The 13,550-nt window shown below is 45.4% G+C and overlaps 1 non-coding gene across 1 annotated transcript; it reads right to left on the bottom strand.

The window, feature by feature from the left end:
* Nucleotides 1-2,345: 2,345 nt before the first annotated feature.
* Nucleotides 2,346-2,418, bottom strand: TRNAK-UUU (transfer RNA lysine (anticodon UUU)). Its single transcript has one exon. It is a non-coding gene; the product is annotated as a tRNA-Lys (tRNA).
* Between the last annotated feature and the right edge of the window lie 11,132 nt (nucleotides 2,419-13,550).

Below are 13,550 nucleotides of genomic sequence, written 5' to 3'. Positions count from 1 at the left end.
ACACTTAGACGCGGTGCATTAACTTGTACCTCGTTTCTTGTTTCTTGACATATCAACCAATAAGAGATGTGAGGTGTGCATGCTTTTAATGACTTGAGACTACCAAACACGACATGCAGTGGTTTAGTTCATTGCATGCAATGCTATTAATTAGAAAATAAACATTAAGTTCTCTCGTTTTCCCCTTCTCCTTGGTCACGGTGCACAATCTAAGATGACTTATTCACCTAGACAGAGGGAGTAGTAAACCAGTACAGTTCCTGGCTTTAATGCAGATGAGGGAGAGGGTAGCGGTTCCCGAAATGTTGAACGGCCAATGATGCATCCTCCTTCCATTAGCATCATGAATGCATGAGGGAAGTAATGGGAGGAGGAGGGGGAAAAGAGGCAGCCCGATGTGAATGCAACGCAGTTTGCACTCATATAAAGGCGCCCCTCCATTCCAATGCATCTACCACATCGTACGCACCTAAGCATCTACACTAAGCGCAAAAGTGCTCGCTCTAGACCCATGGTGGCTATGCGCACGAGCGGCCAGCGGCTGTGCCAGATGGTCCACGTCGTCGGCCTATGGCATGGCACCGAGGATCGTCTCCATATGGTGTTGGCGACTGGCTGGTTCATGGTCATCATGGACGCCAGCTACGACTATCAGTTGGACCAGATGATCGATGCCACCATCAACAAGTTCACCATCGTCAAGAAGCTCGTGGACAACATCGCTGTACTCCTCCAGCCCGCGCGCCCCAGCTCCTCATTGCCTGCCACCCTAACCGGCCTCCATGGCGAGAACCACTTTCAAGCACTGGTGGCCCTGCGACTGCCCGCTGACGCAACGAAGAATGTCCACCTGGAGGCCGCGCTCGCCGCGAGGCGCCTCGCCCTGCAAGAATTCGTCGACCTACACATCCACGTGTATGAGCAAGTCGTGTACATAGGTATCTACAAGGCCGGTGCGGACGCTGCGGCGTTGGCCTTTGTCAACCGGCTGGAAGCATTGGACGCCTTTGTTGAGAAGCACTGTCGTGGATTTGTCACGGCATATGTCCTAGTGTGAGGACTTAGTCATGAGGCCAATGCAATTAGGTAGTATCTAGAACGGGGTTGTGTGAGACGAGAGATGCGGGATTTAGACAACTTCGGGCCCCAGGAAACATCATCCGCTAATAACCCTACATGTTGTTTGTGCCTAGGTCTTATTGAATATGCTCATGAGGGAGTTGCTGTGTAAGCCGACTCTCCTCTAGTTGTGTCTAGCCCTCAAGATTTTCCTCTTGGGGTGCCCTGCCCCTCCTTATATGAGTTGGAGGGGTGGGTTACATGTGGAGTCCTACCAGGATTAGGACTCGTCTATCTTCTAATACAAGTCGGATACAAGTCTGGGTCTTGCTTCCTTGTAAGGAAAATATTCCTCATGCCTTTCCTCTTAAGCCGGCCCACCAGAACATAAGCCATCCTTCCCACGAGTCACCTTCTGGGCCGTTGGGTCTTGTCGATCGTCTGACCCACCTGCCGGGTCACTAATAAGTCGCCGAGGCTCGGGCGGGTCTCTAGTGAGTCGCGAAGTGTCAGTCGGGTCTCTGGTGAGCCGCCAAGTCCGGCCGGGTCATACCACGGGGTATATCCCCAACATTAGCCCCCAGTTTAATTTGGATTTATCCATGTTAAACTGATCCTGCAGCATAAACACAAGAACAAATTTGACAGGTTGTGCTCCGGGTTAAATATTCTTGTAAGCCGGCACCTGATCATTCTTAAGTCCTTGTCATTTCCTTCTAGAAAATCTGGGTCAATAGGCCAGCTTCATAAGCAATTTTCTGACATTGGTTTCTCATAGAAAAATATTGTGAAGAATAATCCATTTGATTCAGCTCCCAATCCTTAACAAAAATATTGGTCTTGAAATACTCATCTGATTTTCAGCCGGCTTGAAGATGTAGAACTTGCTGGTTTATCATTGCGAAAATATCCGGTTTGTAAATATTGATAGCACCGGGTCATAATTGTTGCTAACATCCAGCTTGAAAGTGTACCTCCCTTATATGCATATCACTTGTAGCCCCCAACTCTTAAGAAGGGAGCGTATTAACAGCTTAAGACTTCCTTCAATATAAATACTGTAACTTTGTAGAAATCCGGTTTGTTCATATAGGTCACCAATCATAAACTGACCATTTTGTACTTCCCATGTGTAGCCCCCAAGTGCCTGGTCATTATGTAATAATGAACAGGGACTTTGTAGATATGATCATGTAAACTTGAGCAGCAACGTGTAGCCCCCAAGGGCCGGCTCAGTAAGATAATTCTGAGCTGGGCCTTTATATGAAAATAGCATCATATGATGTAGTCTCCATTGTGGGGCTTGAACCCACGACCACAAGGTTAAAAGCCTTGTGCTCTACCAACTAAGCAATGGACCCTTGAATATAATGGATTAAGGCTTGTGTACTTTGAATTTTTTTATAGGAGCAATTAGTAGCCGCCAAGGGCCGGCTCACCACTATGTGATAGGTCGGGTCTTCAATAAGGCGAGTTAAAAATGATTTTGCATTAGCCCCCAAGTGCCATGGTGCATGCTGGCAGTGACATGGGACTTGCGTATTTGATGTAATCTCAATCGGAATAATGTAGCCCCCAAGTGCCGGGTCGTAAGCCTGCAGCGACTCGGGACTATTCTTTCTATTGCAGAATAAATCATATCCATTGATAAAGAAATAGCCATTGCGCTGAAGCGACTTTGAAAACCTCAATCATAATACTGGTTATTGAAACCATAATAAAAATCCAGCCATGTTGGCTATTCAAGATTTGAATAATATAATCCGGTATAAAAACCTCAATCACTCAATATCATCATCAAAATCCAACCAATTCTGGCTATTAAAGATTTGAATATCTTATCGGTTGATAAGTAAATCCAGAGTTTAAATACCCGGCGGCTCTTGGCCGATGGTGTGACTTAATGCGCATCCATTGTAATCCGGGATTTTTGTAACCCGGCGGCTTATAGCTTTTAACAATTAAGAACTGATAATATCAATTTGAAACATCAATTTTGATGATGGGCTTGAACTTAATCATTTATGTAAGCCATAGCTCTGCATGTTCTGCACAAAATTTAAACAGCATATGCCCTGGTGACTTTTCGTCAAAAGCCAGGGCGGGTAACAACCAAATATAGTCTTATGTAATTACTGAAAAGACTAAGCAAGGCCATTCAAACTTAAACATACTAGCGACTTAGAGTCAAAAGCTAGGGCGGGTTATCAAACCTCGCGTATATTTATATAACCAGGAAAACATACCCGCAGAATTGTCTTATACTATTGGCTTACATCGCCATATGCAGTGAAGGTAACAATCCAATGATTTATAAGCACATGATTTCACTGGTGCAATCCAAAATATGCTGGCGATTTAATGACAAAATCCAGGACGGGTTTATCAAACCTCGCATATTCATCCAACAATTTAGAACATACCTGGAAAATTGGCTCAAATTGCCGGCTTACATCGCCACATCTAGTGAGGGTGACAACCCAAGTATTCATAAGCGCATAATCCCAATTGCGCAATCCAAAGTATACTAGCGACTTAAAGTCCATAGCCAGGGCGGTTTACCAAACCCAAAATATTCATACCATTACTGAAAGACATACCTGTAGATTAATACAATGGTGATGCCTTGATAATTATATCCGGGGCCAGTATCAACCCGAAGTCATGAAATATCATCATTTTGATTGCTCAAGGCAAAATATCCTGTCGACTTAAAGTCTGCTATCAGGGCGGTTTATCAAACCCAAAGATGCTTAATGATGAGGCATATAATCAAGGCTACATGGCCTATGAAATTGGTTCATATTGCCGGCTTACCACGCCATATGCAGTAAGGGTAATAGCCCAAAGACTTAGAGCGCAGTGCCCTGTTCAATTTATTCATACTGCCAGCTTACAATGCCATACGCAGCAAGGGTAACATCCCAAAGACTTAGAGTGCCGAGCTCCAAGCATATAATCAACTCATACTGGCACCTTATTATCCAAAGCCAGGCCGGGTTATAAAAACTCCAGATCATGAGGACTAAGGCTACATGGCCTGAATCATTTTAAACCATATGTCAATATGGTACAAGAATATGAACCAAAACAATGTTCATGACAAATCAGAAAAAACAAGGCTTTCATAGGCTGCCAAACCTCAATATGAAGTGCTATTCAAGGGCCACACAACCACTGAGTTAATCCTTTATTCAAACCTGTAAGCCGAGCCTCACATGACCAATCGCCGTTTTAACTTTGACAAGTTTAGGGTCTTTATAAGATTGACTGTCAAGAGTACGGCGAGTCATTCCAGGATTACCTGGGTGGAGTGGCAGACATACAAAGGCAGGATAACCTGGATTTTTGGTGAATACACCTGGCGTCCAAGCCGATCAAAAGGATGAATTAGCTATGTTCATTGAACAGGAAGCCCCCAAATGACGTTTAACAAGCCATTAAGGCAGGTTACCTATGTTTGAACTGCACATTATAGCAAGTTCTCTTTGGTAACAATTCAACTTGGGCAGAAAAACCCCCAAGTTATTTGCAATCAAGGCGTACAAGTCGGATCAGTAGGGTAGTCATAGCTATGCTCAATGAGCAGGATCCCCCATGCAATTTGTAATAAGGCATGTAGGCCAGACCAAGAGGGTAAGCACAGCTATGCTCAATGAGCAGGAAGCCCCCAAGTAATCAATAATATGATAAGCCAATAAGGCAGGATGCCCATGTTTGAACCGCGCGTCATGGCAGCAAGCTCTCTTTGGCAACCTTTAATTTTTCCTGAGAACTCAAACTTGCGAGAGATGGATTCTTTTTGAACTGGAATTTTAAACCGGATATTGAGAGCTTCAAAGTTTTGTAAGAGACAGTTCTCCCTTGAGCCGGATTTTAAACCAGAATTCTTCATTTTAAGCCAGAAATTTTCTGGTGGCCTTTAAATTTTCATCAATATAGCAGTAGCCTCCGGGACCGGGTTATCTTCCCTCCAATGACTCAGGCTTCTTGAATTTGCTGGAACTGGCAAGATTTGCTGAATCATGTCATTTTAGCCCCCGAGTCTTAAGATGACTCAAGGAATTGTCTTGAGATTCTCCATATTTGACCGTGATATAAACCGGTATGAGTCATTCAATAGCTCAGTGATATAACAGTCCCTTTTGCAGTAGACAACTTGTCCTGTATTAGAGAACTTGCAAGCCAGAGTAATTGCTCTTTTAAGAAAAGCAATAAGATATGTTGGATGGATTTCACCTGATATGTTAGGCCAGAAATTATCCATCGCGGAGTTGATGATCACCATGGTGAAGCTGAAATCAATCACGACCGAGTCGGCCACGGGAGCAGACAGATGAGCCGGCCGCGGCATTGTAAGCCAGTGCGGAGGGGCGAGTCAATCGCCGGTGCGCAGACGGTGAGTCAATCGCGGGCGTGGTCCCAGCGAGTTGAAGTAGATCAAGCTGCACGGGCGGCGGCTTGCACATACCTGTTCAACAGCAAGCAGGCGCGGATGCCAGTGCATGATGATGCTAACGCATACTCCATAGGCACAACATGGCACCACCTTTATCATGAATCATTGTCCTGCGCAAACATATTGCGGACCAGAGTAATTGTCCTTGGAAAAAACAATATGTGCTAATAAAATAGACTTAGATGGATATCACCTGTCTTGGTCGGACATCACATGGTTTGTATGTAGTGTCTATGGATATTCTCCATTAAGTTCAATGGTAGTTTCGCCTCCTTGTCTAGAGTTATCCTCCAAGATGCCATTTCTTAGTCAAGCATTTCGTCATCGATTGCAATTGTGTGTACTGACAAGTCTGCCGCCGATGGATATATCCTTCAGGAGCTGTGTCATAATGCCATCATAGTAGGGCAAAATTTGTCCTCCAGCAACTCACACAAGACACACGCAACTCCCAGGGGCGGTTCAACGCAGAAGTCCAGCGATTCAATATGGCACCGGCGGCTCGTAACCAAGCGGCGACTCAATACGCAGCAAGAAGGCGACTCAACGTGGCAGGGGCGGCTCAACACGCGTCCGCGGGGACGGCGGCTCACAGCAGATGGCTTAGCTTTACATCTCTGCTTCTCCACCCGTCAGCAGGACATGCGAGGGCAGAAGGAGCACCATTGGCTCAAGGAGGTAAAGCGAGGTGCAGCCGGCGGCCGGCCCGCGGCGGCATGGGCGCGCAGAAGAAGCAGCCACTGGCAGAGGGCTTGGAGATGTAGCCAGCCACGATGGAGTGGTGAATTGAGGTCGAGCTCGGAACAGACCCTCCGGTGCAGCGGCGACCCGGAAACTAGGACGACCCTGCGACGGCGGCTCGAGGCCGAGGCCAGCGGAGGAGCGTCTGCGACAAGGCGAAGCGAGGTGGCTCAGTCGCAGTTGTAGCGGCTCGAAGAGGCCCCCAGCTAGGCAAAGCCAGCACAGCGCGGAAGTGGCGCCTCTAAGCCGACGGCGACTTGAGGCGGTGGTCGTCGCGAGGGACAACAGCGGGAGGCTCACTCGAGGCACGCTTGCAGCAGCGACGGCTCGAGGCGGTGGTCATCGCGAGGGACAGCAGCGGGAGGCTCACTCGAGGCACGCTTGCAGCAGCGGCGGCTCAACGCGAAGTGTAGGTGGTCACGACCTGTCAGCTAGGCGCGGCGCAAGAGGCAGCGGCTCGCTCGATGCGAGGTCCTCGTCCGAGTCGTTCTTTGTTTGACTTTCCACCACGTGCCTTCCAGATCATGGCCTCCCGCTTTTTTTTGTTCACGTGAAAACCCTGCCACTTGATAGCTCTTTCTTTCCATATTTCTTTGAATAAATCTCTTGGTAGATTCCTTGTATGCTTGTAGCAACCAGAATTGACAACAGGAAAACCGATTTGGCTTCAGGTGACAGTCTCGGCGACTCCGTAATCTCGGCTAGTTTCTGTTGATCCTGCTGAAAATGCACAAGCCAGGAACGATGGCGATGTCAAATCCCCGGGCAGTACAAAAATAACCACTTCATGACCTTTTAACTAAACACATGCGTACGCTGTTCCGCCGGCTCATAGCGTTCCTCAACGGAGATACAGTCGGTTTCGCCGACGCGCAACTGCTTGAAAAATCGATCTAGGTTTTGATTGGATCACGTGTCGATCTTGTCAACTCAATAATTTTGCAGCACGCACCCGACGTAACCCTAATCTCTTGAACTCTTCTTTGTCCAATTGATCGCGAGCTTCTCGATCCTTGAGAGAGATCCCTCCAAGAACTCAACACCACCGTGCGCAGGCCCCATGGTGGGCGCCAAATGTCGTGGATTTTTCACGGCATATGTCCTAGTGTAAGGACTTAGTCGTGAGGCCAACGCAATGTTGTGCGAGACGAGAGATGCGGGATTTAGACAGCTTCGGGCCCCAGGAAACATCATCCGGTAATAACCCTACATGCAGTTTGTGGCTAGCACTGGTACGCGTCGGTCTTAAACAAACGGTTTTTAACCCCTTTCCGTGACGGCATTTGGAACTGTCGCCAAGTGAGTGTGTGCGATAGGGTGTCCTTCCCACACAACCCAGAAATCGTCGGGGATAGGCCCTCCTGGGACCCAGGCTGGGGCCGTGTGTGATCGGGTGAGGCATCGAAACCCAATCATTTCCGTAGGTATGTACATCCCACACGGTAATCCGAGAAAATCATTTCCGTAGGTATGTACATCCCACACAGTGAATCCCAGAAAACCATTTCTGTTCATATGTATATCACACACAGCCAATCCAAGGAATACGTTTCCGTTCTTATGTACATCCCACACAGTCAATCCAGGGAACACGTTTCCGTTCAGACGTACATCCCACACAGTTATGTGTGTAGGCTCGTGTGTGAAAGGTGTAACTATCACACACGGTCTGCCATGGTTAATTGTTTGCTTTTATCAACTATATCACACACGATTTGATGAAGAAAACTGTGTGGCATTAGGCTATCCATCGCAAGCGCTTTTACTGCCAGAACCGTTTGCAACGGTCCATGACACATTTAGTAGGTTTATTAGTTTACAATTAATAATTCCAGTATTACGCAAATTCACATTTCATATCAAACAACTGTTTGCCAATTTCATATCAGGCACATAAATATATTACAACATCACAGTACGGTAGCTACGTGAAAACAACACAGTACAACATATAGCTAGTTCAACTTCATAAGAACAATATATTCATTTCCCTAATCGAGATCATCCAGGCTCATCTTATCCACCTCTGCTTTCAGTTCAGTAAGAACCCATATTGCACGGGCCAACTGGGAAAGTGCCTCCTCCTTCGCCAACACCATCTTAGCAAAGTCTGATTTAAAAAGTCTAAGCTCATTCTCCACCTTCAACTTTTTATCCCGCATCTTGAAATATGCTTCAGCGTTGACAACACTTTCTCTAAGCATACGTGTGTTCTCTTCCTCATACATGCTCCAGAGCTTCGCTGGGCACATCTTCAAAGACTGTGGCCACTCTTGATCAACCCAGTCCAAGTAAGGACACTTATGTTCATCCTATAATATTTAAAACTAGATCAGTAACAATTGTAAGGGAAATGGGCTTATAGCAACATAGAAAATCACCAATGCTTATTTTGAAAAACTGAAGAAACATGTTAATTATGACATATCTTCTCAAAAAGATCAATGTGCAAATGAAATAATTGGTAGTGAGACAACAACCAAATTCTGGAACATCAGAAGCTATAATTAACTACAACGACGCTACAAGTTCTTACTCATGTACAATAAATAGCAAATTGAACATTTTATGAGGAAGGTAAATATAACTGCAATAGCATAGGGACAGTGTTTGGATGACAACAAATTGATACTAAAATGTGTGTACATGCACAAATTTAGTAACATAGAACTAATAGCACTAAGGACGTCCACTATATATGCCAAAACTGGGGTAAAGACAACTGTTGCTACATCTTGCACCGGTGCCCTGCACTGGCGAGCCGATGCAGCGGAAAAAAATTAGGGACCCGGATTCCGGAGCACGTAGTTGCTCCGATGCCCAGTTCCTTCGTGCCATAAAGATTTTCTATTTTACTGCTTGGCTGCTCAGATGTGTGGACCAAAGTTGGCTGCCCAAACTGCTGAAGCGGTGCCAAATAATTTTCTAATGGCACTGCTGATTGGATGGCAACAATTTAAGATACTAGGTACAAACTGTGACACTGTCTTAGGATGCGTTTGGTTGAAGGTGCGGTATGAATGGGTTGGGACCATGACAATGTCTGCATCACATCTAACAAATGATTTGTAACAACGAAAGAGGGTCTAACCTTCTCTGCACATGCCAGAAACTTCCTCCCACTGTCCACAGAATCAAACGCAACTAGCTTCACACATGGAGATTGATGGTGACAACGAGTAGAGAGATCTTCAGCCACCCCGCTCCATTCGTTGCCACTGATGGTCCTAGGGAGCTACAAGAGGAAGAAATGACTCAAATCGACTGCCGAGTAAAAATCCTTCATTCCAAGTCATAGCCCGAGAGAGAGAAGAGAGGCATACCTGGGTGGTGAAGGAGTAGTCGCCGGAGGAGGAACCGCTGGAGAGGTCTTTGAAGAAGACCATGGCGCCCCCCTTCCCCCAATTTGAAGAAGACCATGGCGAGAAAAGGGGGTGGGGAAGGGGGGAAGGGGGCGGGGGTAGATATTTTGGTGGTAGGCCAAAATTTTGGAAATGTGGAGGGAAACTTTGCGCGCGGTGCCGCCGAACCATTCACTTTGAACGATTGTGTGCATCACAAACGATTCTTCTGCTTTATGCGCATGGGATGAGTTTGATAATTCAAATTTGGGTGCAAATTTCCCCGGGTACGTTATTGCATAATTTAACATCGCTTGCTAATTTGGGCACACAAAAGAGCGTACAGCAGATAGACCACACTTACTGAATCGAGCAATTTTAGTAATTAAACAGAGCCAGTTGACCTAAACATTGCTCTAACAAAAGACCAGCATTAAAAACAAAGCCTAAGTACGCATAATTTTAACAAATCCTCCGCCATGCCGGCCTATGCATCGCCGGTGTGAGATGAGACGTCGATGAATTCTCTTGGCGACATGCCGCCGTTGGACTCCGCGTCCCCCTGCTGAAGTCGGCCGCGTCCTTGTCCTCGTCCTCGGCGCCGCCCTCAAGGTTCTAGTACTCGTAGTAGTGGCTGCGCCAGAGCTCGCGTTGGTACTCCACCGCCGATTCCTCGACGGACAGACTCTTCTCTACCTCGACCTCGGCCATGCGCAACTCCCCTCCCGGCACTCCTCGGTCTTCGCCGCCTCCTGCATCTCCAGCTCCCGCTCGGTGACCTCATGAGGAAGCAGGTGCTCCATGGCCACTGCCGCCTTTTCAGACGTGGGTTGCATGCTGGAGTCCAAGGTGGCCTGGAATATCTTGGTGTGTGCATCCTCTATCTTGGCGTGGATGACCTCGACCCGGGCTAGGGCGACATCAGCGGCACAGATGACAGCTCAAGCGCTCTCGGCGTTTGCAGCCACCGTTGCAGTAGCAGCTGCAGTCGTCTCGGCTGCTGCAGCTGCCCTGTCGGCTGCCGCAGACGCCCTCTCAGCGGACGGCCGTGCCCAATGCGGATGCGGCGGCACTCTCAGCGTAAGCGGCGGCGCTCTTGGCGCAGGCGGCGGCGCTCGGGGGGGGACATGGCCATCGTACGGGCCTTCACGAAGCGTTTCCACGGCGTCATCTTTGTAAGAAGGGGGTGCGGGAATGGGGATCGGGATACGTGGATTCGGGTTGCCGACACTGGAGCAGACGAGCCGGCGAAGCTTAAGGAGGGAGACTTAAATAGACCCAGATATTTTCATCACAAACGGTTCCTAGAAAACAACTGTGTGTGATGTTGTAGATATTTTTTTATTAGCTGTGAAAGATGAATTTGGAATAAAGGGCCAACGGATGGTGTCTTAAATGAACGAGAAATTTTCTAGTACTAATACAACTGTCATGTCAAATTTTGGAAAATTTCAGGGGTCATTTGACCTTTTAAGACATTTAAGTGATTTTCTAGCCATTTAATGACCGTAATTGAAATTTGAACTACATGTACATGCAACAGCTAACCATAACGGTTTGAAAACCCATATTCCATGTACTTGTGTGCGATTTAATTCCATGCGCAGTAAATTGGAAGGAATTTTCAAACATATTGGTCTAACGGCTATGACATACAATTAAGCATGGAGTGACATGGCATTTTAATTCCAAAAAGTAAAAAAAATCAGAAACACATGAAACCTTGGTTGATGTAATGTCATGCCACCAAGATGATGTGGTAAAGAAATTGGCATCTCTGACGAAAGTTTGGACACACACCCCTCACAAACCGGAGCAACTCACTAGAAGGCTCATGGTTCCGAGAGGGAACAATGCATGTTTGATGACGAACGGGAGATAGCTTCCTCTTACGGCCTTCAATTTTTTCTACGTCTAACTTGCACTACTACAACTGTAATGTGAAATTTTGGAAAATTCTAGGGGTCATTTAACCTTTTAAAGACATTTAAGTGATCTTCTAACCTTTTAATGACCGTAATTCAAATTTGAACTACATCTACATGCAACGCCTAACAAAAACGGTTTGAAAAATCATATTTGTGTACCCTTGTGCGAGTTAATTCCATGTGCAGTAAATTAGAAGGAATTTTCAAACATATTGGTCTCACGACATGGACACATGCATACGTATGCATGGAGTGCCATGGCATTTTAATTCCAAAAAATAAAAAAATGATCGGAAAAACATGAAACCTTGGTTGATGTTATGTCATGCCACCAAGATGATGTGGTAAAGAAATTTGCATGTTTGACGAACGTTTGGACACACACCCCTCACAAACCGGAGCAACTCGCTAGAAGGTTCGTGGTTTCGAGAGGGAACAATGCATGTTTGATGACGAGGGAGATAGCTTCCTCTTACGGCCTTCAAATTTTTTCCTACGTTTAACGTGCACTAATACAACTATCATGTGAAAATTTGGAAAATTTCAGGGGTCATTTGACCTTTTAAAGACACTTAAGTGATTTTCTAACCATTTAATGACCATAATTCAAATTTGAACTACATCTACATGCAACGCCTAACCATAACGGTTTGAAAAATCATATTTTTGTGTACTTGTGTGCGAGTTAATTCCATGTGCAGTAAATTAGAAGGAATTTTCAAACATATTGGTCTCAAGGCATGGGCACATGCATGGAGTGCCATGGCATTTTAATGGCAAAAAATAAAAAAATTATCAGAAAAACATGAAACCTTGCTTGATTTAATGTCATGCCACCAAGATGATGTGGTAAAGAAATTGACATGTTTGACGAATCTTTGGACACACACCCCTCAAAAACCGGAGCAACTTGCTAGAAGGTTCGTGGTTTCGAGAGGGAACAATGCATGTTTGATGACGAACGGGAGATAGCTTCCTCTTATGGCATTCAAATTTTTTCCTACGTTTAACATGCACTAATACAACTGTCATGTGAAAATATCAAAAATTTCAGGGGTCACTTGATCTTTTAAAGACATTTAAGTGAATTTCTAACCATTTAATGACCGTAATTAAAATTTGAACTACATCTACATGCAACACCTAACCATAACGGTTTGAAAAATCATATTTTTGTGTACTTGTGTGCAAGTTAATTCCATGTGCAGTAAATTAGAAGGAATTTTCAAACATATTGGTCTCAAGGCATGGGCACATGCATGGAGTGCATGCCATGACATTTTAATTCCAAAAAATGAAAAAATGGTCAAAAAACATGAAACCATGCTTAATGTCATGCCACCAAGATGATGTGGTAAAAAAATTGGCCTGTTTGACGAAAGTTTGGACACACACCCCTCACAAACTGGAGCAACTCGCTAGAAGGTTCATGGTTCCGAGAGGGGACAATGCATGTTTGATGACGGACGGGAGATAGCTTCCTCTTACGGCCTTCAATTTTTTCCTACGTTTAACGTGCACTAATACAACTGTCAAGTGAAAATTTGGAAAATTTCAGGGGTCATTTGACCTTTTAAAGACATTTAAGTGATTTTCTAACCATTTAATGACCACAATTCAAATTTGAACTACATCTACATGCAACGCCTAACCATAACGGTTTGAAAAATCATATTTTTGTGTACTTGTGTGCGAGTCAATTCCATGTGCAGTAAATTAGAAGGAATTTTCAAACATATTGGTCTCAAGGCATGGGCACATGCATGGAGTGCATGCCATGGCATTTTAATTACAAAAAATGAAAAAATGATCAGAAAAACATGAAACCTTGCTTGATTTAATGTCATGCCACCAAGATGATGTGGTAAAAAAATTGGCATGTTTGATGAAAGTTTGTACACACACCCCTCACAAATCGGAGCAACTCACTAGAAGGTTCATGGTTCCGAGAGGGAATAATGCATGTTTGATGATGGACGGGAGATAGCTTCCTCTAATGGCCTTAATTTTTTCGCTACGTTT

This window comes from Triticum aestivum, chromosome 2D (genome assembly GCF_018294505.1).
Source record: "Triticum aestivum cultivar Chinese Spring chromosome 2D, IWGSC CS RefSeq v2.1, whole genome shotgun sequence".
In the NCBI taxonomy this organism is placed as follows: domain Eukaryota; kingdom Viridiplantae; phylum Streptophyta; class Magnoliopsida; order Poales; family Poaceae; genus Triticum; species Triticum aestivum.
The sequence above is the reverse complement of the archived record's forward strand: the minus strand, read 5'-3'. Positions and strand labels throughout refer to the sequence as shown.